The sequence below is a fragment of the Triticum aestivum genome, chromosome 1A, assembly GCF_018294505.1.
Source record: "Triticum aestivum cultivar Chinese Spring chromosome 1A, IWGSC CS RefSeq v2.1, whole genome shotgun sequence".
NCBI lineage: Eukaryota > Viridiplantae > Streptophyta > Magnoliopsida > Poales > Poaceae > Triticum > Triticum aestivum.
This window is the reverse complement of record NC_057794.1, coordinates 77,095,917-77,119,071: the sequence shown is the minus strand read 5'-3', so window position 1 is coordinate 77,119,071 and position 23,155 is coordinate 77,095,917. Positions and strand designations below refer to the sequence as shown.

The 23,155-nt window shown below is 42.7% G+C and overlaps 1 long non-coding RNA gene across 4 annotated transcripts; it reads left to right on the top strand.

Annotated features, from left to right (window-relative positions):
* The first annotated feature begins 18,354 nt into the window (after positions 1 to 18,354).
* LOC123191017 (uncharacterized) lies at positions 18,355 to 22,064 on the top strand. 4 transcript variants are annotated; one of them, XR_006496665.1, is made up of 5 exons: positions 18,355 to 18,702; positions 18,822 to 18,897; positions 19,101 to 19,208; positions 19,401 to 21,110; positions 21,193 to 22,064. It is a non-coding gene; the product is annotated as an uncharacterized lncRNA (long non-coding RNA). The 4 variants fall into 4 exon arrangements; XR_006496666.1 differs by having other exon boundaries at positions 18,357 to 18,702; positions 18,822 to 19,208; positions 19,401 to 19,524; positions 20,939 to 21,110; XR_006496664.1 differs by having other exon boundaries at positions 18,822 to 19,208; positions 19,401 to 21,107.
* Positions 22,065 to 23,155: the final 1,091 nt, after the last annotated feature.

The following is a 23,155-nucleotide window of genomic DNA, read 5'->3' as shown; positions in this document are numbered from 1 at the left end:
GGACATGCGTGGCAAGCAATAAAAGAGAGGGCATGCAAGAAAAGAAATAAAAGAGATTCTCAAATAAAGATTCGATAAATATGGGGATTTGCTGGGCTATATAAAAGAAATATAAGAAAGGTTGCATGGCAAGAAAATCCGAGGAGATCCGATAAGTATATATGGGATATGTGCGCCATAGAAGAAATGATGTTTCATCATGCATTAAAAACAACAAATACTGTTTATGTATTAAAAATACTCTCCATGTATTTTCTTTGATAATATGTATGTGAAAGTATATTTAAGAGTTGCCACAAAAATATTTACAGACGCCAACATAAATTCTTCACACAGGTTATAAATAACAAGTCAAGTGACCCGTTAGCAAAGGGGTGGGAATTATAAGACAGACAATGTTGACAAACAAAACTGGATGAGCACAGAGGAGGCATGACAAGTTCCAGCGCGATATTTCACGTCGGAGTGAAGTAAGGACGAGTTCGGGACGACAACTTGAGGATGAGCTTGAGGCCATGGAGCGGAGCTTACAATAGGAATGTTGTTGAACATGCCATAAGTTGGTGATGCTTGAACCGAAAACCGCCCATGATGCATGCATGTCTCCGTATAGTGTGCCAATGTATTATCGTATGTTCTTGTCGTTTTCCTTTATCCACAATAACACATTATTCCGCGCATGTCATGAATAAATGAATTATCGCCAGCCTGTTATGTGCTTTTTAAATCTACATGCAAGGCGTGTTGAAATAGAAGAGCTGGACTTGTGGAATAGATTCCTAATATTTTATACCACCTTTTTTAGATTAGAAGAGAATGTGATATATTTTTCTCCTGTTGCAACGCACGGGCCTTTTGCTATATATTATTTTATATATATATTATATTTATTTTCTGTCCTAATTATATATATATTATATATATCTTTCCCTACTAATAAAGCACGGAGTGCTTCTGGTCGTACGTCGTCGTCACTTTTGCAAAAAAGTCCCTCTGTTTCCGCGAAATCAACCCGCAGTCCCTATTAAGTGGATCTGGGAAACTATTCGTAAAAAAAAACCGGCGTCGCAGCGGTGGCCTTGGCCGGCATGGAGGTGAGCTCGCGGGCGTGCTTGCGGTAGGCAAGCCTAGCCCGCAAGTCCTCCCGCTGCTTGGTGAGGGCCTTGGCCTTCCTGCGCGCCTTGTCGGCCTCGGCGCTGGCCTTGGCGGGCCGAGGCGTCGCGGAACGGGCGGCGGATCTCGGCTGCTCCGCCGTCGATCCGGCCGCAGACGGATCGAGACGGGAGAGGCGGCGACCTCCATGGCGGGCTACGGGGCAGAGGAGGCAGGGTCTTGTGGCGGCGCTCGCCTGAGCTCCTGGCGCCGGGAGGATATCGGGAACGGATGAAGGACGGCGAGGGAGGTCGGAGAGGGGCCAGATCTGGCTCGAAGCTCCTGCAGCGGGCATGGTGGTCTTCCTGTTGAAGAAAATAGAGAGGGTTCAGAGAGAGATAGGGGAGAGATAGAGAGGGAGACAGGAGGCGGGCAACGTCGCAGTGCAGCTGCTGCTCACCTAGGCGACGATGTCGGCAGGGCCACCAGGGCATGAGCGGCGCGGGATCGGCCGGATCCGGAGCACGCATGGGGTGGCGAGTTGACGGCCAGATCAGGTCCATGGTAGGGGAGCTCCAAGGCAGGCGCCCATGGCGTCCTCTGGTCTTGACGGCCGCGCGCACTCCAGGTTGGGGGGTGGCGGGGGGCAACGCCAAGCCATTTGTGTGCGTTTGCTGGATGGATAGGAAGAGCAGAGCTGCGTGGTGATGTGAGGTGGATGGGGGAGAGGAGAGGAGGAGGACCAGCTGCGATGAGGAAAATGGGGAAAATGAGGAGGACCAGCTGCGATGAGGAAAATGGGGTCGAACGACTCGACCGGCAAGGAAAAGCGGATGCGCCGGGGGCGGTGGGCGGGTCCCACGAAAGCACGTGGCAGCCAGTTGACGCGTGTGCGAGTCGAGAGCGCCGTCACGATCCAGCGTCGCACAAACCAAACACTAGAAAAATTGCACCGGGTGCTGTTGGATGGCTATATGCGTCCTAGCGTTGATTAAAAAAATTCGGATGAACACCGATTATTTTATTACTTGATGTTAATTTTTACATTATCAAATGTAATAATTAAGAGTGAATGAAATATTGAAAATCTACTCCTAATGGATTAATTTATTGCTTAATGTTGTTTTATCAGTTGGTAGGATTGCGTCCACTATTGTTTTGTCCGCTTTTATCTCGTCCTATTTTTTTCGACCCACCTCCGGCACGGCCCCTTCATATTGGTTTTGTACCCTTCCAATAAAAACTTTCATAATCTTTTCAACTTTCCTAACTAGCCACGTTACAAACCGGAAGGAACCAATGGCACATTACCAAACAATAAAATCCAGTTTTCTGCTAATTAGTTCCAAATCTCAACTTTCCTAACACAATGATCCGTACTTTCTTAACAATTAAATCGTTACTATTAAAGGAGAGTCCGTGCTGATGATTTGAGTTTGTTCCTATCCATCCCAGAAAATCGCCATTCAACTTACTGTGTTTTTGTATGGAAAATATGCTAGACAAATAGGACGTGATCTCTCTTTTTTTAATCAAATTAGGACGTGGTCTGATTTGATTGCACACGATGCGACATCATAAAAGGACCGTCGCACGCATTCCCCGCCAGACTTTACAGCGCCTTCCATCCTCCATGTCTACTACCACACCACGCAATACCTTCTCCCATTCTCTAGCGATTCCGCATTCCTGCAACACCAACAGGCTCGCCGCCTCCCGGCCGCTGGTCCTCCATCATAGTCTTCGACCCCTCCCCGCACCCCGCCAGCGCGACACCCGCTGCCTCGCTTGCACATGTCGGCTTTGCTCAACGTCTATGCTTATCCCACGGCGGAGCTCGCCCCGTCGTTGTCGGTGCCATGGTCATCTTTCACATGGAACCACCTCCGTCGCTGTCCGCCAGCGTCGACGACGAGCACAGCCCCGGGTACTCAGAGGCTACGCGAGGGCGATGCCAAAGAGTCCCGGTTTGTTCCTTGGTCGCCACCCTTCCCATGCGAGGGAAAGATTGCATGAAAAACAAAGAAGGCAACAAGGAGAAAGGAAATAGATGCTAATTGCATGAAAAACAGAGAAGGAAGGACAAAGGAAAGAGAGAGAATGGATGCTAATTATATGTCTCAATATTTGGTGCTTATAGGATAGGATGTGCGTGTGTGCGTTCATAGAAAAGTGTATGCGCGTATATATGAGCGCTTTCGTCTATATTGTGTTCAAAAAAATATTTGGTGAGGAGCTAATTAAAGGAAACAGCTTGCTGGTGTCGAATCTACACTTCTCTTGCTCTAAGCGCGGTAGCCATGAGGCCAATTAAAAAATAGTTTCTATGTACTGCATGAAAATGAACGTGTAACATTATCTTATACTTCCTCTGTTTTTATCTACTCCGTGTATTGGCCGGCTATTTCATGGGCTACAACACATCCATCCAATCCTTATCGCCCATTGAGGCTGTAGTCGCCTATCGCCCGTCCTATTTGATGCGGTCGGGGTTCATCTTTTGTAGGCCATTGTCCCAATTGAGTCGGTGCACCGATCGTCTCCGGACCACCGCCTTCACAGGTCAGGGCAGCCAGCAACTCCTCCATACGCGTCTCAGGCCTCAAGAGGCAGCCATGGCATCTCCTGCCACTGAGTCCGAGTCAGTCTAATGTTCGTCTGTCGTTGTAGCGCTGCCCGACTCCGTCTTCGTCTAGAAGGAGCCCGATGTCGGCAAGATTCTTATATACCATGGACTCATGTAAAATGTACATGAACAACATCCTTGCATTAATTGGTTGACCTTACATGCATGCAGATTAAGATGACGGTGGACCAATCTATTAGACTACTATGTCTTTTTTCCACTTTTCGACTGGTCAAAATTGCACAGGATGTAGGAACATGGTCGGTTGTCAAGGGCTCTGAGGTGCGATCCATCAACATGCTTTACTAAAGCAGCAGGGCAAGGAAGCGGTTAGTCAAGTAAAATTCTCATATTAACAAGATCTGCTACGCTATCATTGAACTGCAGCAACTCATTAACATAAAAAAAGTAGCTATTTTGATCGGTGTATTTTCTGTTACCTTTGCATCCAGTCATCTATATGTTTCTAATGCCAATGTGACTACAGTTTGATAGTGCCCAGTATGATCATGGCAAGCTCAATATGACCGTCTTTTTACTATATACTCCAAATCAACAAGGAAGACCTCACGATTTCCACCACATGCCGCATGACGCAAACCCGCCGCGCTAAAACCGCTGGCACCCGTCACCAACACACGAGGAAGATGACTCACTCTTCACCGTTTACTCTGTAGCGACGCACCTGCGTTGTGCTTATGATGAAAAGCACATCGTCGTGGGATTGATCAGGTTCGTCGTGAATAGATGGACAGTATGAGCATCATTAAATGGGTAGCTAGGAGCGTTCAAGGATTTCTCCCGTTGCAACGCACGGGCACTTTTCCTAGTAATAATAAAGTACGGATTGACTCCATGGGTTCACTGTCATAATACGCTTCTTACCGTGAATTTACGCTTTTAGATTTTTTCACATAAATTGTTTTCTACATTCGAGGCGGTACTATTCATGTGATCATGTGTCCCATCGCTAACATGATTTTCGTCCGTCCGTCGTTAACATGATTTTTCATTGAGATTTTGTCGCAGGCCAACTCAGATTTTCGTCCGTCGTCGCAGGCCAACTCAGCCGGCCCACCTTTCGTCCATCGTCGCTGTGGCACAACTCATCGTACTGTGTGAAAGAGCGCAGAAAATTAGTGCTAGAAAGTGGAATCGAACTCTCAACCCCTGCACCAAATCTGATACGCCACGGCCAGTTGACCTAGGACATCATTATGTATTGAAGGGAGGGTTCTGGAGTTATGAAATAGTCCCACCTCGACTGATTATATCGAACCACACCAATTAATATACGTGCAAGACTTGCACATATCCACAAGCTGTCTACAGATGATTCTTTCCTACCTAGGTGGTGATGAGAGAACGGACTTACGAAGGACATACGAAGATTGCTATGGCAGATTCTCATAACTATGGAAGGAAGAGGTCTCGGGGATTATGACAGAGAAGAGAAACGTGGAAACGTGGAAGGAAGAGATGCTATGGAAGGAAAGAGTGGCTAATTTAACTGTACAGCCAGTTAAAAATCAAATAAGATTGATTCACACACACATCTCCACCGTTGGCCCGACTGCAGGTGACGGCGCTCATCGCCGGTGAGAGGTGAGTGGATGCTACCTCTGCCGCCGCCGCCGCGGACTTGGACGCACGCGGGACAGCCGCCGGCGAACGTGGCCGGACAATGGTCTCCTCCCTACCCTCGTCGACCTCTCTGCTGCCAGCTCCGCCGGTCCGCCCTCCTCATGCCCTATCTTCTCCGCCTCCACGTCCACGTGCGCCGCCGGCCGAGTCCCGCTGTCGTCGCCATGAGCCGCCGCCGCGCCATGAGTGGGCGTGCCGTGTGGAAAGTGGCTGGGCACCACGCCTCGATCCCTTCGTCCTCCTCCTCCCGAGCCGTCGGCGTCCACCGCGCGCCCCCTACTCTTCTCCACCAATCTGGCCAGTCCCCACACCTGGAGCCCCTGCGGATCGAGGTGCCTTCCACGTTCTGACGGCCGCCCGACGATGGCCCTGACATGATGGGTCGGGAAGTGTCTCTATGGTTGACTGATCGAGCGATGTGTTCATTTTTTATTTTATTCTCTATGGCAGATCGCGACGACGACCCTGACAGGAGAGGAGGAGGACACGGAGAAGAAGGGACGAGAGTTAGACATGGACGTGCACTATGAGGCAACACACCGCTGTGTTCGCCCCGCATCTTCTGATCTATTCAGCATTCGTGTTGTCTTCGGTTTTCCTCTGTAAGTTTGGGTCTGTAACTCTGTATGCTCACACCCCCAGTCTCTGTCGCTTCCTCTAATTTCTGTGGACATGCAGACACACAGTGTTTTAGAACAATGCTGCTTCAGAGTTTCAGTTCAACTCACCCATACAAAAATACATTCTATCGCTGGCTAAGCATAGTACGAACTGGGTGGACATGGAGTCAAGGACATGGTAAGGAAGTCAAGCAAGTGGTTGATTTGCTCTCTTCTTCTTCGTTTCACCATGCTGCACCCCTTCTAGCTTATTAGTCGTTTGTTTCATCTCTTTTCACTGTACTAATCTGCCAATATTTTCCTATCTTTGCAGCGATTGACTAATGTTTAGTTTTAGTTTTACAGTAGACCAGAATGGATACTGATCTACAGTGTTTATTAACGGAAAAAACATTGTACACGGTCTTCTCAACTTTAAGGTCATAACCGAATCAGCTTAGCTGTTTATAATCTATTTTCCCTGTCACTTTTAAACTCTTGAATTCGCCCCGCCAACCATCCTACAATTGTGTAGGAATTCAGTTAGCACATCATAACATGTTATTCTCTTTCGATAATGCTTTGTTGGATTTTTTGGGAACAAGGTGGTGAAAAATAAAGGGGTTGTGGAAGCAATGGTTTGTTTTGGGATGTGGAGAATGTTTTTATGTTATTTTTGGTAGGCATGAAGACACCCATTTGTATTTGTTTATAGTAATTCACTACAGTCTTCTGATTGGATAATTACATTGATGTTCCAGCTGCTGGGCTACATGGAGATGTTTTTGATTAAAACTTTACACTACCCATTTTTCCCTGTCAAGATTAGTTTGATTTCTTCCCTTCAGAATTGTTCAGGCCAAATCCATAAAGATCACCTTTAGTATCCTTATCATTGATGAAATTTATTTCCATCTTTCCAGTAGATTCACTATAACTATGATTGCTGATTAAGCTAGATTACTTGCAAAATTATAGTTATGATTATTCCACTTTTAATGTAATTTACAGAGATGACGGGCAAAAGTTCTGCATGTTTTAATTAGTTACAAAAGACATAGTTGGAACTAAAAAAATGTTCATTATTTGGCACTTAAGTCAGAACTCGGGAGTCAGGGCAACTCAACAAGGGAAAGAGGAGCCTCAGCGGAAGATACCTGAATAACACCGGAGGCACTGTAGAAGGAATCAGAAATGGTGTTATGTTTTAGTGGCAGAGTGGCAAGACATCCGGTTAGATGACCTGGGTCCGTGGTGAGTTGGTGGCTATCGATTACAGGAAGTTCACCGAGGCAATCGACAGTAGGTTGGTAAATTGCTAACAAAACATGTCTAGAACTGAAAAATTGGTTTTGTTCTACTATTTATTTATTTTCTGACTAAAAGTAGCAGTTTTTGCTTCTGTATTAATATTTCAACAAAAATCTATAAAGGGCTCTAAAGGAGCAGAGGATACAAAAGAAAACACCTGACAGTTGCAAAGTGCACTTAGGTAGTAAGATCAACACAAGGGTACTCATGAAACGCCTCCATCAGGAGGCCAAAATATACACATACGAACTCCCGAACATTGCATACCGGGAAGCTTTCTTCTATTTAGGACTTAAGATACTCAATCATTTGTTCTAAGTTCAGTATTAACTTATTTTTTGTTCTGAATGATTACAAACACAATACATGGTCCACCAAGAAAAGACTTTTTGAATTTGTAATCCTTGTGTAATACCAATCGATTTTGTTTTTGCACATCTAGGCTGATAACATGCTCATGAAAAGATAGGAAATGCAGCGCCACTCCAAGCTTCAGAAGGTCCACACCCTGTTCTGGTATGTTTATGCTTATGCATCTATAGAATTATTTGATGTTATAATGATGTGTGAATGGTGTATCCCTGTTCGGGTATGAAAATCGGGGTGCTATAGGAATACTCTCCATCATCCCAGGATTGTGCATATGTCTTGTTCTATATTCCCCTCTTTATAATGCTATGTGTTGTGGTCAATGCTCCCAAACTGTGATAGCTCGCTGCTAGCAGGTTGCCGCCCTAGCCCCCACATGCTACCAGCATGTGTTACTGTACATTTTGCTTTCTTACATGTCCTGAATTCTATATCAAGGAAGATGACTATGATTTATAAGCACACAAACACATCACAATGTCACATAGTAATGCCCTGTGATGGCAATCCAGGGTCATTTCTGGATGCATTCGTGTGCTTGTGAAGTGTCCATGTACTCATGATGTTACATTAGTTTTTTTTATGTTGTCATTTTCTTACCCTGGTAGTATAACTATGTATACAGAACTCCGACACTGCTAGCGAAGTGTCTTTCCTTCTAACTTTTTTCTCCAAGAAAGTACTATTTATCTCGGATAGTGTGTGATGATCATTGAACAACTTAAATACCTTTTGAGTAATGAATTTGGATAAAGACGAAGCAGAGAACATAATCTTGGTGAAGGCATCTCAATGGTGATAGGAGATTGTTTATTCATTTATGTCATATCCTACTCATAGTCTGTTGTTCTGTGAGCAATTGTTTACTTTTTAACAACATACCATGGATAATGAATCTTGTATGGTGGCTTTGTTAATATTCAAGCAGTATTACATATTAGTAATCTTGAATGTATGTGTTTTTTGGTTTACTTATGTGTGCATGATTGGGAGTAGGTGCTTGTCAAAAAATAAAATTAATTGTCTCATTATTTGATTTACTCATTATATTATTTTTGTACAAGGCGAGACGTGCATTGCACGTGCAAGCTTACTAGTATATGGAAGGAAGAGAGGCTAAGGAAGGAAAGAGTGGCCAAGGAAAGGAAGGAAAATAAGGAAACTAACCTTCTATATTATATATGGGCTGCTGGAAAGGATAATTAACTTTCTATATATATATATATATATATGTGTGTGTGTGTGTGTGTGTGTGTGTGTGTGTGTGTGTGTGTGATGGGCTACTATTATGTGGCTATTAAACGATTCATGAGGACGTGAATGATTTAAGGACGACAAATATGCATGTTGATTCACGTTTGCATGTGATGCCCTGAAAAAATAGCAGGAGGGACAAAGAAAAGAGGATGTGAATAGTTCAAACTCACCATGCATGTGCCACCAGGTTGAAGGGCGACAAAGAAAAAATGTGAATCGTGATGATCTTTTTTAATTGAAGCTTTTTTTGCGGGTGAATTGAAGTTGGAACCAGAATAACTCAACTCCATGCTTGAAAGTCTCAAGAAAAAACATGAAGAGGTTTTTGGTGCTGATCGTTTTTTAACTGAAGTTGGATTTGGTGTTTGTTCGTGTCTTTCACAGACTGATACTAACTACTACCTGATATAAAAGTCGGAAAGGAAATGAACACCATCGATAGTTCAAATTGGATAAGACATTTTTGAAGTAACATATTTACACATGTTAGCACAATCACGGGAAGCATGGTAATAACTACTACGACATAAAGCCAAAAGAGAAATGAACACCATCCATAGTCCAAATAGGAATGCACATTGCTGGACTAACATTATATACATAGGTTAGCACACATGCGGGAAGCATAAATACCTGGATGGCATGTGAAGTATACATCAAAGATTTATACATGGAAGCAGAAAACAAGACAATTGTCTTTAGGTATATACAAAAAAAATTGCCTTCATAGAAGGTGCATGTGTTATATATACAAAAAAATTATGGAAGTATTTGGTAGTGTTTTCCCGCTACTGATTGTAGTCAATCCTTATGAGGGACGATCTATGGACCAGGTGCGAGGAGTAGATTGCGGAAGGCAGCCCTTACGCCAACTTGATGAAGAGTATAGTTTTTAAATTTTTAAACATCCCCTTGCATTGGTGCACTTCAATGACAGGTGTGTCATGCAGTGGCCGAGTTGATTGCCTCAGGATTGACAACTTTTGGACATGTTATGATCAGATGGACAATGCGGCAACTATCGGCGAGGGTGGAAGAAGTATAAGAGGTGGCAGGGGTGTGGCGATGTGTTGAAATATATGATTTCACCTGTGGAAGTCTTGAGATATGGTTATTGAGTTAAAGGGCATGCAATATTTTTTTTCCGTTGCAACGCACGGGCTTATGTGCTATATTTCTCTCCCTAATAATAAAGCACAGATTGAATCTCCGGGTTCACCGTCGTGACGTTTTTGCAAAAAAGTCCTCATGTTTATGAAATCAAACCCGTAGTCCACAAATAAGCGTTTGCTCGCCATTGCGCAAAAAAAACATTTGCTAGATATATAGAAATAGAAAAAAACGGTTCAACATCCCATCGACAAATAAAAACGAGGCCCAGGGGATCGTCACGTCTCGCCCCTGCCTCGGGTTCGTGGTGGAGGCAGATCGCATCTTCCTTCGCGGCGGCGGCGACGGAGAGCCATCCTTCGATGCACTAGGCAGACTCACGACCCTCCGTGTGCTTGCGACGACGATATGCCCCACCAGCCCTAGCGTTCGATACGCCCAAGAGCCGCGGCCGCTCCTCACCTGATGCCCCTCGCGATCTAGATTTGGAGGAAGGGTCGCCTCCTGTTCCGTCCCGTGCACCGGATGTGGAAGACGGATAGAGGGGCGAGGGAGGGGGCAAGCATAGAGGATTCTGGCGGTGGTGCTGCTCAGAACGGTGACAAAAGAGGAGGCTACTTTGGTTCTGACCTGCAGCGGCCGGTGTGGCAAGAGATGGGGTTGGCTGCTAAAGCGGTGAAACAGGGATTGTTGAAGGTACGTGTGATATAGAAGTTTGGGTAATCAGTCGTCAGTCAAAAAGGATGCTAACATGTGAATTTTGTAGGAGCAATTAGGTCACGTGGATGGCTTCACCCAGTATCCATGGTATTTGCGGGGAACATGACAGTCCCAAATTTACTCCAGTGACCCTGTTCGGCCAACTAGGATGAATTTCAAGCTATCTGCATCCTCATCCTCATTCAGATATTTCTAGCGGAGCACAAGTGTCTCATGTCATCCTCAATTAACATGTACTATATGTTATATTCTGATATATCTATGCATAAGCCTGTATGGGTGAGGAGCTGCGCCTTTCTAAATTTACATGGCCGAAGTTCTGTAGGTGTATGGGATTTCTTCAGAACCAACAGCGTGGATGTTCAGGTATGGATTTCTTCAGGACCTTCCAGATTCAGGAAAAATATATGCATGCAGAGAACCATCATATTCAGGTGTGTGTGTCTATTCTTCAGGCGAGACGGCCACTATGAGAACATGATTCATATGCTTCAGTTCCATCCACGCTCAGGCCAATATGCAACTTGGTGGTGGAGGACGACGCGAGTCGACGAGATGCACAATTCCTATGCTTCAGGTGAGACAGCCACGATGGGAACACGACTCATATTCTAAAGTTCTCTATTTCGACTGAGCTGTGATTAGAGATGTCAGTTATATACAGAAAAACTTGAATGGATGTGCGTTTGGGGATTATACAATTTAAAGGCAACTTTATTTTTTTGCTTTTAGCGTATGGACCTGCAGGTTATATCTAATAGTAGTAGCTTATTGACTTCTGAAAGCAATATAAGCCCAATAGTCTTTGCAAAAAAAAAACCCACCAACTACTGGTTTTATAGCCAGTTAGACCGTATCATCACACTTATTTTTTCTCTTATTGGTTGAACTCCAATTATTCTATAATTGCTACATTAACAAACTGTTCTTCACATTCGGTTGTGATTTGGTTTCAGAAGTTCATTTTTACATTAATTTTGTCTCAATGTTATGGTAGACATTTGTATTCGTTATGGTTATTTTTTATTTCCTTCCTTACCAGCTTACTGCTGTACTGCCCATGATTTTCTTCATGCATGCATCAACATTATCTTGATTCCCTGTAGGAGCTTATTGAAATGCTTCTAATACACGATATTCACTCGCAAGTTGCATGATAGAATGCCCATATCATCTATTTAGCAACGGGATGTGGGTAATTCATGTCATCTTTAATATTGTTGTTACTTCAATATTAGTATGAAAAATGGTTATGCAATCCAGTTCTCTCTCGAGGATCCAATAGCCCAATTCAAGCATTTTTTTATTTTTTATAGATGCACTACCAATTCTATTCTGTCTAAAATTCTTCAGTTTACAATTTTTGTCGGTGATTGTTGCTTGCAGGCAATTTCTGAAAACCTGAAATTATCGAACATGCAGGTGTCAGTTCTGTTTGTTGTTCAAATTGTTCAAATAAGAAAATTGGAACATGTACTCTTAGTTTTTTTTTGAGATTGCAATTAAGGCATACACCCACCACACGCACGTGAGGCACCACAAGCCACTGCCTTAAGAAATGTATTGAACAATGAAGACCTGGGATAAATTTGCCTCTTGAAATTATCTGATCTTAGACAATATCCATGTATTTGTTCAGATAAACCATATCAACAGTGACCATTTCATGCCTGTTGATATTTATCTTCGTCTCCTGGTGTGCAATTTTTTCAGATGGACTGCAACGAATTAGAGTATCATGCAACAGTGACCATTAATGATTTTGGCAAAAGCAATTTGCTATCTGGAGTGTGACACCCAGGTGTACTATTGTTTCCATATCCTCTATTTTTCTTTTTTGCAAGTCAATAACATTTTCCCCGAATTTTTTTCTTATTTTGAAATTATTTAATCCCCTGCGAATTTATTTCAGTGACATCAATCCATCTTCTGATTACAATAACTTTGAGTGAAAAGATATACTTCACGTATAAATATATTTGTTCTAACTTTGCATTCTGATGAATATTTAGCTGCATATAATTACATTCAGAAAATGAGAAATGTATTGATAGGCAGCCGCAATGTTTATTATAATCGACTACAATAAAATATTGTGGAACGATGTGCATAATTTGTAATCTCAGCATAAATATACCTCACATATTTCATAGAAAGACATAGGTTTGCCATATTTTTATAAGATGTTATTTATCTTAATTGTGAAAAAAAGCAACAATGGCAACATAAAGTTGGTGTGACATATGTGCAGAAACATCATGCTTTAACATAGCCACACCGACATGAGAGTAACTAACAATCTTCTTCACATGAGTAATCAGAAAAGAAAACTATCACTAGATTATACTAAAATTGGTTCTGGTGCTTATTTTGTTTTTTCAGAAAAATATCATATCTATGAATTACGCACAAAAAATATTTACTACTCCCTCTGTTTCATAATTCTTGTCATGGTTTTAGGTCAAATTTGAATCAAAACCATGAAAAGAAAGTATGGAACGTAGATGGTACTTTTTATCCTAGCCTGTGCAGGTGCACATGTTGAATTTTAAACATTATCCTACTGGAATGGTTCAATGACAGTTGATTATCCTACTGGAATGGTTCAATGACAGTTGAGTTCATCGCATTGGGACTCACCATATGTCTGGCGTGTTGTGATTAGGTGACCACCTCGCATGAAAAAAGTGAGATTAGCTGAGGCGACAAGGGTGAGGTGTCACGTTGAAATAGAGAACATGGCAGAAAGGGAGAACTTAGCCATTCTTATATGGTTACACCTGCTTAAAGTCTTTTTTTTTCTCCCGTTGCATCGCACGGGCCTTTTTGCTAGTATATTTTTTTTATATAACTAGGAAATGTGCCCGTGCGTTGCAACGGGAAAATAAGTATCCATGAACCCGTTAAAGAAATGTGCCACCAACTGAGACCTTCCCTGCTGACACTGAGAAACTGAAATTCTTTTTGTGCATACATTCAGCAAAGCAATTAAATCAAAATGTAACATTCCAAAGCTAATAAAAGGATTTTCTTTCTTACACCATGGGGAAAGTTCATAAAATCTAGCAATCAAGCAAAAAAGGAATTTACCTATAGTTACCAACAAATAAAACATTATAACTCTTAAAAAGATTTAAATCAGTGCTGAAGATTGACTAAAAATGAGTAGATAAATTCAAGTGTCACACTTCAAGACGACTAATTTACATGTCATGAAGTTGCAATGAAGAGATAATTTGGTCCCATTAGGAAAATGATTACAAATGAAATATTTTGATGCCAGCAAAACTTTTCAGTGAAAATAAAAATTGAATGCTGGAGGCATATCTGAATGAATGATCTGTTTGGTTGATGAAATACCACCAAAAAAGCATCAACACCTTTAAATGAATGATCCGTTAGACTGACGAGATACCATCACAAGAGGATCAGCTTCACCTTCTTGTGGACCACCTTTAGATTACAGTCTAATCTACGGATGGCTGCTATGACAGTCTTGTATAATTACCTAGCCTTATCTCTGAGTGTTCTGCACCTGAAGTTCTATGCTATCTGAAAAACGGGAACAAGCATTCAGAGAATCCATCCAAAACATTAATTTGGTCATGTTTACATTCTGCGACTTTGTGCAACATATCATGGAAAAATTCACAAATAAAATCCATAAAGTACAGTGCACACACTTGGTGAAGAGCCCTTATACATAGTCACAAATTCTATAGCCTTACTCCATTCTCTCATGATCATACATTTCTCTATTGTTGGCATGTATTAGAATTGGCTCCCATGGTCAAGATAACAATGCAGGTAAATGTGTGTGCACACCTCATGGTCGTGTCTGCCACCCTTCGTAAATAAATCCATGCTACCTCCCATGCTTGAGTATCTAGAAGCAAACATTTCAATCTGTAGCAATAAATAGACAATAAGTAATTATGTTAAGCTCTAAACCCATAACTCCCTCTAGCCGATAACAAATTCCACTACATACAGAAATTGCATTATGTACTTTGACCAAGTTCATTGTGAAGAGAATACCGTCCTTTTTCTGAAACCTTAAAGCCTTCTGAATGATTTTGATGCATAGCAGTAATGTCATACACTTTGCGCCATTCGAAAAATGTTACCAAAAAAAAACCTTGCATCCACTAAACAACTGTTGTTGAATCTCAAAGTTGGATTAGGTATTGCAGAAAAGTGTAAGCAGGGTGGAGACCAAAAGGTAGAAATTGGTCCATAAATTGATATGAATGGAATTGCGACCTCTCTGTTTTGAAGGTTGCCGAAAAAAATAGAACTCTAAACCAAAATGCTCAGAAACTACTATGCACGCTCCAATTGACACAGTGAGCCCAGCATCATGGCCAATTAGAAACGAAGCTCGCATCTGCAGAAAAGACAGGATTTTTTTGGCACCAGAAATTACTTCTGCCTTGCAGTGATGAAACAAACAAAAGGCTAATTTAAGTGACTAAGGTAACTGCCTCTCTGGGAACTGGAAATTGCAAGTTCCTGCTGAGTTCCAAACTGCTGTTGAGCTAGTAGAATTCAGACATGCTCTTCACTGGTTGAAGTTTGCTTGAAAATTAAATCAAGCTAAAGCCAAGCGTATGATCAAATGCAGTTTAGGGCATAATTCTGATGGATGGCTGCATACTGATAGCGTTTATAGAACTACATTATCTCACAATTTGAATACAAAGACATCATGAGCTGGGAGAAATAAATGAGTAGAGCCTGAGCTTTCTGAACACCATTTAGACAATTATAGGAGATACTATTATACCTCCTGTCTAGAGGATCCAATCAAGTGAAAAGTCCCAAGGTCCCAAAAAATAATTGTCTTATCAGCTGAACCTGGATAATTTTTTGGAAAAAACAGAAAACAAAAGTTACAACTAACCAAGTCTAGATTATATAAATAGTTTTAGAGGAAAGATGTTATTCGGGAACAAATCTCATGTTCTTGTACAGGTTTTACAATATATTATCATCCAAAATACCTATGTCTATCAAGTAAGAATATGATCTTTCAGCCTCTCAAAATATGAATCTTTCAGACTTGAATCAAACACGGAGCAAATAGGAACTTCTTCATGAACTTATTAGTTCATGGATTTGAATCAAAAGGGAGCAGCAGTAAAAAAAATAGGGAGCAACAGTACCTTTCTTGTGAAGGGGGTATGGAATAGGCAGTAGTACCTTTCTTGCGAAGGGGTCATGGTCAGGAGGGTGTCGGAGATGCTGCTGCAAGTTTTCGCTCCTCTACAGCGGTTGTAGGAGACCGTATTGATATATCGACGTCCAGTAGTCCACCGGCAACAGGGCTTACTTCTTCCTATTGTGAGATAATTATTACTTCTTATATTATCATAGATATGTGTCAACTAACTTTCCAAGTGCCAGGTTCAAGAAGCGAATACTAAATACATCTCCAGCGGTGCACCATGTTAGCACACAACATTCATTTAATCCGACCCCGATAATATTCATGGTTCACTCCCAGAATTAGCTTTCCTAGAATTTCTATAGCAACCAATAATCACCTCTGAATGGGGCTTCAACTTGTAAAAGTGACAACAACAATGCACATTCCAACAATCCATCACTTTGTGAAAGTATCTGACTTTATTGCCATCTCAGAAAACAATGATTCAGTTACAACATTAGTGCAGTACACTGATCGGTTATTCAAGAAAGTAAACAGTAAGAGCAAACAAATAGTAGCAAGTAGCAACATTAATTAAAAAGAAGAAACCTGGAACTGGCTACCAAATAATGTGAACATCTAGTGAAAAAAGTGCACTATCATTTGCGTAACATGTGGTGAGAAAATACAACGCAAATTCAAAACTGTACATCTCTGTTATTATGTTCTCTCTTTCTAACATCCCGATAGCAATATGCCCATATCCAAAAGAAAAATTAATACTTTGTGATTCTAGCCAGTGAGGCAGCTTCTAATCCCCTTCAAGAGCAATAAAATCATATGGAAAATTAGCCACATAATAAATTCATATTACTGAACTCCTGAGCTCTGAATGAGAAACAAAAAGGCTGACCGATGGGGAGCGGCAGCGGGGCGGGACTGTTTTCCTGGATTTAGCGCTCGATGTGGGTCGTCGAGATGTGTAAGAGCCAATACAAAGTATATTGTAAATTCCATCAGAATTTGATTCCACCCAACAAAAAACTCACAGCTATGTTCATTTCAGAAGAAAGAAAATTAAGAATATCCAAATGTCCATTTAAATTTTGGGAAGATGACAGTTGCTGGCAACGGATCAGCCAGGAGGAGGCATGTGAGGACGTGGTCATACTGGTCGCCGAGGCACAGGACGGTGGCCAGGATCTCCTCTTGCAGGATACACTCATCTTCATGTTGGTTCAATAGTTCAGTATCGTGCTGAAGACAACATCTTCTCTTTCTCTCCATTCTCTACGCTAATATATAATGAATCAAAATGTACAGAACATGAGTAGTATATGAACGAACACTTTCACATTACTGTTGGATGGAACACCGAAGGAACAAAAAAGCAGAAAATTACCTCCTGTCTGTTGGGTCAATTGACCGAACAGTTGGCGTGCAGCCGTGTAGATGGCCGCTGGATATAGACAAGGCGATGGACTTCGCGCCTGCAAGTTGCAATGGCATGGAGGGCAGGTATTGTGTACGTCCTGCAGCACCGGCCAAAGGTCCGGGAGAGGCCGAAAGTCGGAGAGGAGGGTTCTCCATGACAGAAGTCGGAGAGGAGGGCGGGCTGTGCCGGGCGTTGGGAAGGAAATAGGAGGTCAAGCTGGTGGTGCGGGGGTTGGGTCTGGTCCGGGAGGAGCGCTGCCGGAGGTAGGGCCGCCTCGCCATCACGGCCTCCGCTCCGCGCGACAGCGCAAGACGGCGGCGGCGGCGGCGCCGTACCCGTACGTGAGGAGGAGAGCCCGTGCTTGTGCAGGTGTGTGCGTTTTTCTCTGTTTTGCACTTAAAGTAACGTGGACGCCTCGCCCTCCTCCGGCTCAGCTCGTCGTCGTCCTCCTGTCGCTCGCCGACGAGATCGCCATGACGCCGCTCGCTCTCCTCCCAGCTCCTCCTCCTGGCCGACCTCGCGTGTGCTCTGCCCGCCGCTTCACACACCGGGGCCGCCACCTTGCCGACGTCCCAGCGAGCCTCCCGACAGCCGTCGGCGGCATCTCCACTCTCCCCCGCGCTTGGCTGCCCTCCGCCTCGCCCCGCCTCGCCCCGCCTGGAGCCCGGGCGTTTTCTCAGTTAAAAAGGAGCGCGAGTGGAATTCTAATAAATCTAAGGGTCAATTTGTAAAATCAAAACGTTTTTCCAGATACACTTAAATCGGGACCGCGGGTTGATTTCCCGGAAACTGCGGGGCTTTTCTGCAAAACGTGCGACGACGGACTAGCAGAAGCAATCGGTGGTTTATTAGTAGGTAAGATAAGATAAGATAATAAAGCACGAATTGATTTTGTCGGGTTCACCGTCACAATACGCTTTTTTCTCACGTCATAATACGCTTTTACGACTTGTATAGACAAAATCGTAATATAAACGAGGTGGTACTAATTTAAGCCCGCACTTTGTTTTTACAAAAAAAACCTCTATTAAACCAAAACTACCAAACGAATCCTCCGCCTCCTCCCCTGTTCTCGCCATCGCCCGCAGAGCTCCACCCAATCCCTCGCTCGCTTGGTGAGATCCAAGGCGGCCGTGTCGGCTGGGAGCGGACCCACGCGGGAGGAGGAGTTCGGCGAGCGTGAGCTGGAGGTGGCAGCCATTCTCGCGGACCTGTCGTCCATCGTGCGGGCCAGCAGCAGGAGCAGGCGCGGCCGGAGATCCCCTCGTGGAGCCGGCGCCGGCCGAGGAAGGCCCTAGCGGCTCCGCCGGCCAAGAAGCCCGCGGCCGATAGCCCGGACACCCCGCTCGCCTTCCTCGACGACGACGAGGCGGCGGCAGCGCAGGACAAGGTGAGCCGCCGGGCGTGAGATCTGCACCCGCCCGCCTCCCTCCGCCAATTCGGCCTGCTTCGATTACAATTTCTTGCTGCTCGTTGACGTGTTCCTCCTCTCCCTCTGCCTCCGCTCAGTCGGCGCAGGAGCAGCGCGGCGATTTTGACGAGTAGGAGATGGAGCGCGTCACAAGCACCTTGGCTGCACCCTGAGGTTATCCATCAGGCAGACTGTCATCGCACTGTCGTTCACGATGCTGCTCCCAAGCCTCCTGACGAGATTGTGCGAGTTGCAACTTACATGACGCAGATTCTTTTGCTATACTTCGCCGGCAATAGCAGCGGCAACGTGGATGCAGCCACGGGCTGGACAAAACTTGATTAGCTTATTACTGCATCAATAATTTGTGCCTGTAGGACTCTTTCACAAATCATGTCAACGATACTAGCAATTTGAAGAGGCTGCTGCACATGATATGAAGATATTGGCATATACAGTCCCAAACATAAGTTTCAAAATAGCAGGTCCGTTGTGGCAGTGAATTTTCCTAATGTACTGTAACCTCATTTGCATCTGCCTAACCTTTCATCTTCAATTTTTGTATGCATCTGGGCCCAAGTAGTTAAATAGTACATTAGTGTAGACAAAGAAGAGTTGAGCTTCCAGTACGCCATTATAACCACCTTTCCTAACTAGCTCTCTCTGGTTGGTTGAAGGTGTGGAGTTTAGCCCTATTCTGCTGTATGGAAAGCCATGACCTCCACACAGATGATGCAAGAGGAAACAAGCTAGACTCACAACTTTGGTTTTCAGGCATCTTCACCAACAAATATTACCCTGGTACTGACAGGTTGTTAGTATTATATAAGTATACTTGTTCAGCCTTTCCATGTGCTGGTCTGAATATCTAAACAAGGAAGCAGGCTCAGTTGCTCACCAACCTACTATTGCTGCCAACAAGTAGCCAGAAGCCCATAGAAGACATTTGCATTGATCACAGAAAAATGAAGTATTGAATTTGTAGGACATTGTCATCCTAATCTGGTTCCCACATATTCAAGATGTGGAGATTAGATCTTTGCTCCAACAAAGCCATGACCTTCAATTTTGTTGTTAATTTAACAGCTGTTTTGATTGTGCCGATCGATCGGCTTATAAGAGCCAATTTGGTTTCTTGTGAACTAGAGCATCCTATTTTTCATGATTATATTAAGAGCTTCCTATTTTTCATGATTATATTAAGAACTCACAGATCTCCTTCACAGCCACACCTAACCTGCACATCATCTAGATTCAAGAGAGCCCTACTACTGCATCCATCCTAAAATCAATGTAAAAACAAGGGAAGTTCTAACCCGATATCTCCGTCTCCTATGAACAAATTTTAAGCCCGATTGATGGCAAGTGCATTGCATGTGTAAGTAATCTGGGTTGAACGTACTTGAGGTCTTCCATCACTTTTATTACTTGAATAGAAATTGTGCACATTGCACGAACTACCCATTAATGGGCAGCTGATATATATGATGCTTGGTTCATAATAGCTACTTCAGGTTATCCCTTCTGCTATATTTTTCGTACTCCCTACTTTTGCGAGATCTGAACTGGTAGAGAAAACAGACCGGGATATTCGGTTCCTACCTAGAGATGCAGTGAGGACTTACTGTATTGATTAGTCATTTGAAGAGTTAACTAGAAAGCATTTAGTATGTCTTCAGTTATGTTGTCGTGGGCTGTGCACACGATTCACAGACAAAAAAACAGCACCGTGCATTGTTTTTTTACATGCATGCAGCATGTGCAACAAATTTGCTACTATGGACTAAAAACAATCACCAACTAGCTGAATCAACGGACACTCTATGGGAAGGAGAACAAGCATACTAAATAACGCGAAGCAGAGTAATTCCAAGATATTTTGAGAATTCATTGCAGTGGACTGTTGTGATTCGATTTTTCTTAACCTTGATAATATTGTCTTGGATTTGAAATGATGGTATACATTTATTCTTCTTCTTTTGTATAGTTGTGAAGACCAAACTTAGAAAATTGTACCGGTTGTGATTTCAATCGAGTTTGAGGCTTCTGTCAAATATAATTATGTTCCCTGCTGATTATAATTTTGTTCACGTAGATGCATGAAGTTTCTTGTTCGTTTTATTTGGAAATAATCTCGATTTATTCTACCGTCTTGATCGTAAAGCGACATTTTTCTCCTGACACTGTTCGCTGGTCACTATGGTGAACCGAACAGCAAATCATGGACTTTAGATCCCGACCGCAGGCCTCACGGAGCACCAACGATAGCCTCAAGGTGATTCAGCAGAGCAAGGTGATGAGTACTCAGCTGGCTGGTCAATATCAATGATCTTATCGGCCGGCAAAGCGGAGACGGACGACCACGGTCCCGACCTTGCCAGCAGGTGGTGAGTCTTCTCCCTCTAAAACCTGATCGTGGATGCCCGACTAAGTCCGCTGAAACCTTTTTCACTTTGTTGCCGTGGATAGGAGACAATAAATGGGATCAAGGGAAGTTGGTCGGGCTCCAGCGGCACATGCTTACCACTGCTGACTGTTGCCGGGAAAGGTATGTTGGTTTGATTCTTTCAAGATCCCAAACTAAAACAAGTCACCTGTGACATTTGAATGATGCAAAGGTTTATTGTCTCTTCCCAAGAAATTGTGTGCAGAGAGCCTTGATTTTACATGCTGAACCTATTTTTGCATAATCAAACACTGACGATAAGAGAGATGAATGTGCAGTATGCTAAATTTGGGTATCCAATTGCAAAAGAATTGGATTATTATTTACATTAGAAGCCAGGTTATCACTATGTATTTTAAATTGATCGCTCATGGACCGCTCAATTGGCCATAAACACAACATAATTCGATCCCTCCCTTCAAATTGGCAACTAAAGGGAAGGTGAGTTAAAATGTCTCTGCCCCTGTGACCTGGCTGGTTATGTTTATATTACATCCAATATTATGTGTACTCATTTGATCTAAGGTTATTTTTAGTAACTTGTTTTTTTTTTGTCACGAACAAATCGATGAACCAGCGGTTCAACCGGTGACAGACGCAACGGTTCAGTTGCCCGTTCGGTTTTAAAAAATATAGTCCGATGGCCATGGTGGAAGAACACGACATGAAGGACGAGGAGACATGAGCATCCGGTGGCAGTGCTTCGCACTTTGAGCAGTAGGGATACTTGATCATAGGGAAAGGGAAGGGAGATGAGTTCGTGCTTGCATGATTTTTAGGGAAAGAGCGTGTGTATTGTACTTCTATGTGCATGAAGTGTTTTGTTTGGGCCAAGCCCAAATAATGAAAATAAAACACTATCTCTAAAACTATTCAAATCCTTTTGCATTTATTATCTTCTGCAAATTCTAAATAAAATTTTGGATTAGTTATTAAGCTTTTAAATTGTATACAACAATTTCACCGTTTGTATATACCACTCAGAACACATCCACCACTTCTCTTCCACCCGGTGATAGTGATAAGTCGAAGGAGGTGCCATAGAAGGACATGACTGACTTTCTCAACTCTATACTACATGGTCCAAACACCAACAATTCTTTTTTCACCCGATCATAGTGATAAGTCGAAGAAGGTGACATCGAAGGACATGACTATGACTTTCTCAACTCTATACTACATGGTTCAAACACCAACAATTCTTTTTTTTACTGCAGACACAGAGCGTGTGTTTTTTAAGAGAAAGGTTGTATCAAATTGGCTTTTATTTCAAAAAATGTGAACATTTTTAAATATGTTCATCATTTTTATATTCAATATTTCCTAAAAATGTACCAATTTTTTTTAAAAATGTTGCATTTAAATCAAAATTATTTTTAAATGTGTAACAAATGTGAATTGTAAAAAATCCCATTTAAAAATGATTAAAAAAATTCAAAAATGTTACTTTTAAAATAAAAATATTCATGTTCTCTCGAAAAGTAAAAAAAATTGACAAATTATTCCATGCACAACTACTCTTTAATTAGATGAAGGATGTTAAGGTGGCTTCTTTAAATCCACACTTCATACTCCGAAAAAGAGAATTGAACATAAGAAATGTTGCGCAATCACACACACAAAGCAAATTTTGCTATTTTTTGGCCCGTTGCAACGCACGGACATTTTTACTAGTGGTTAATAAAATCTAAGACCATTGCATATTAAGGTTAAAATAGTTCTCGAAATATTACAAGGTTCAAATTCCGGAGTTATATGGCTCAAATTCGAAGATTACAAGGTTCGAACTGATATTAGAAATGAACTTCAGCTCATCAGCTGCAAACGCTCGCGCTGATCCGCTGAATATGGATATCAGAGAGGTTCAAACTAATATTAGCACTTCTAAGTCTGGTTCGGAAACCTCACAATTTTTTGCAAAGGGGTCACCCACTGAGAAGTCATGTATGGGGTTGACACGATGACTTTCGATTACTCTGTCATCTG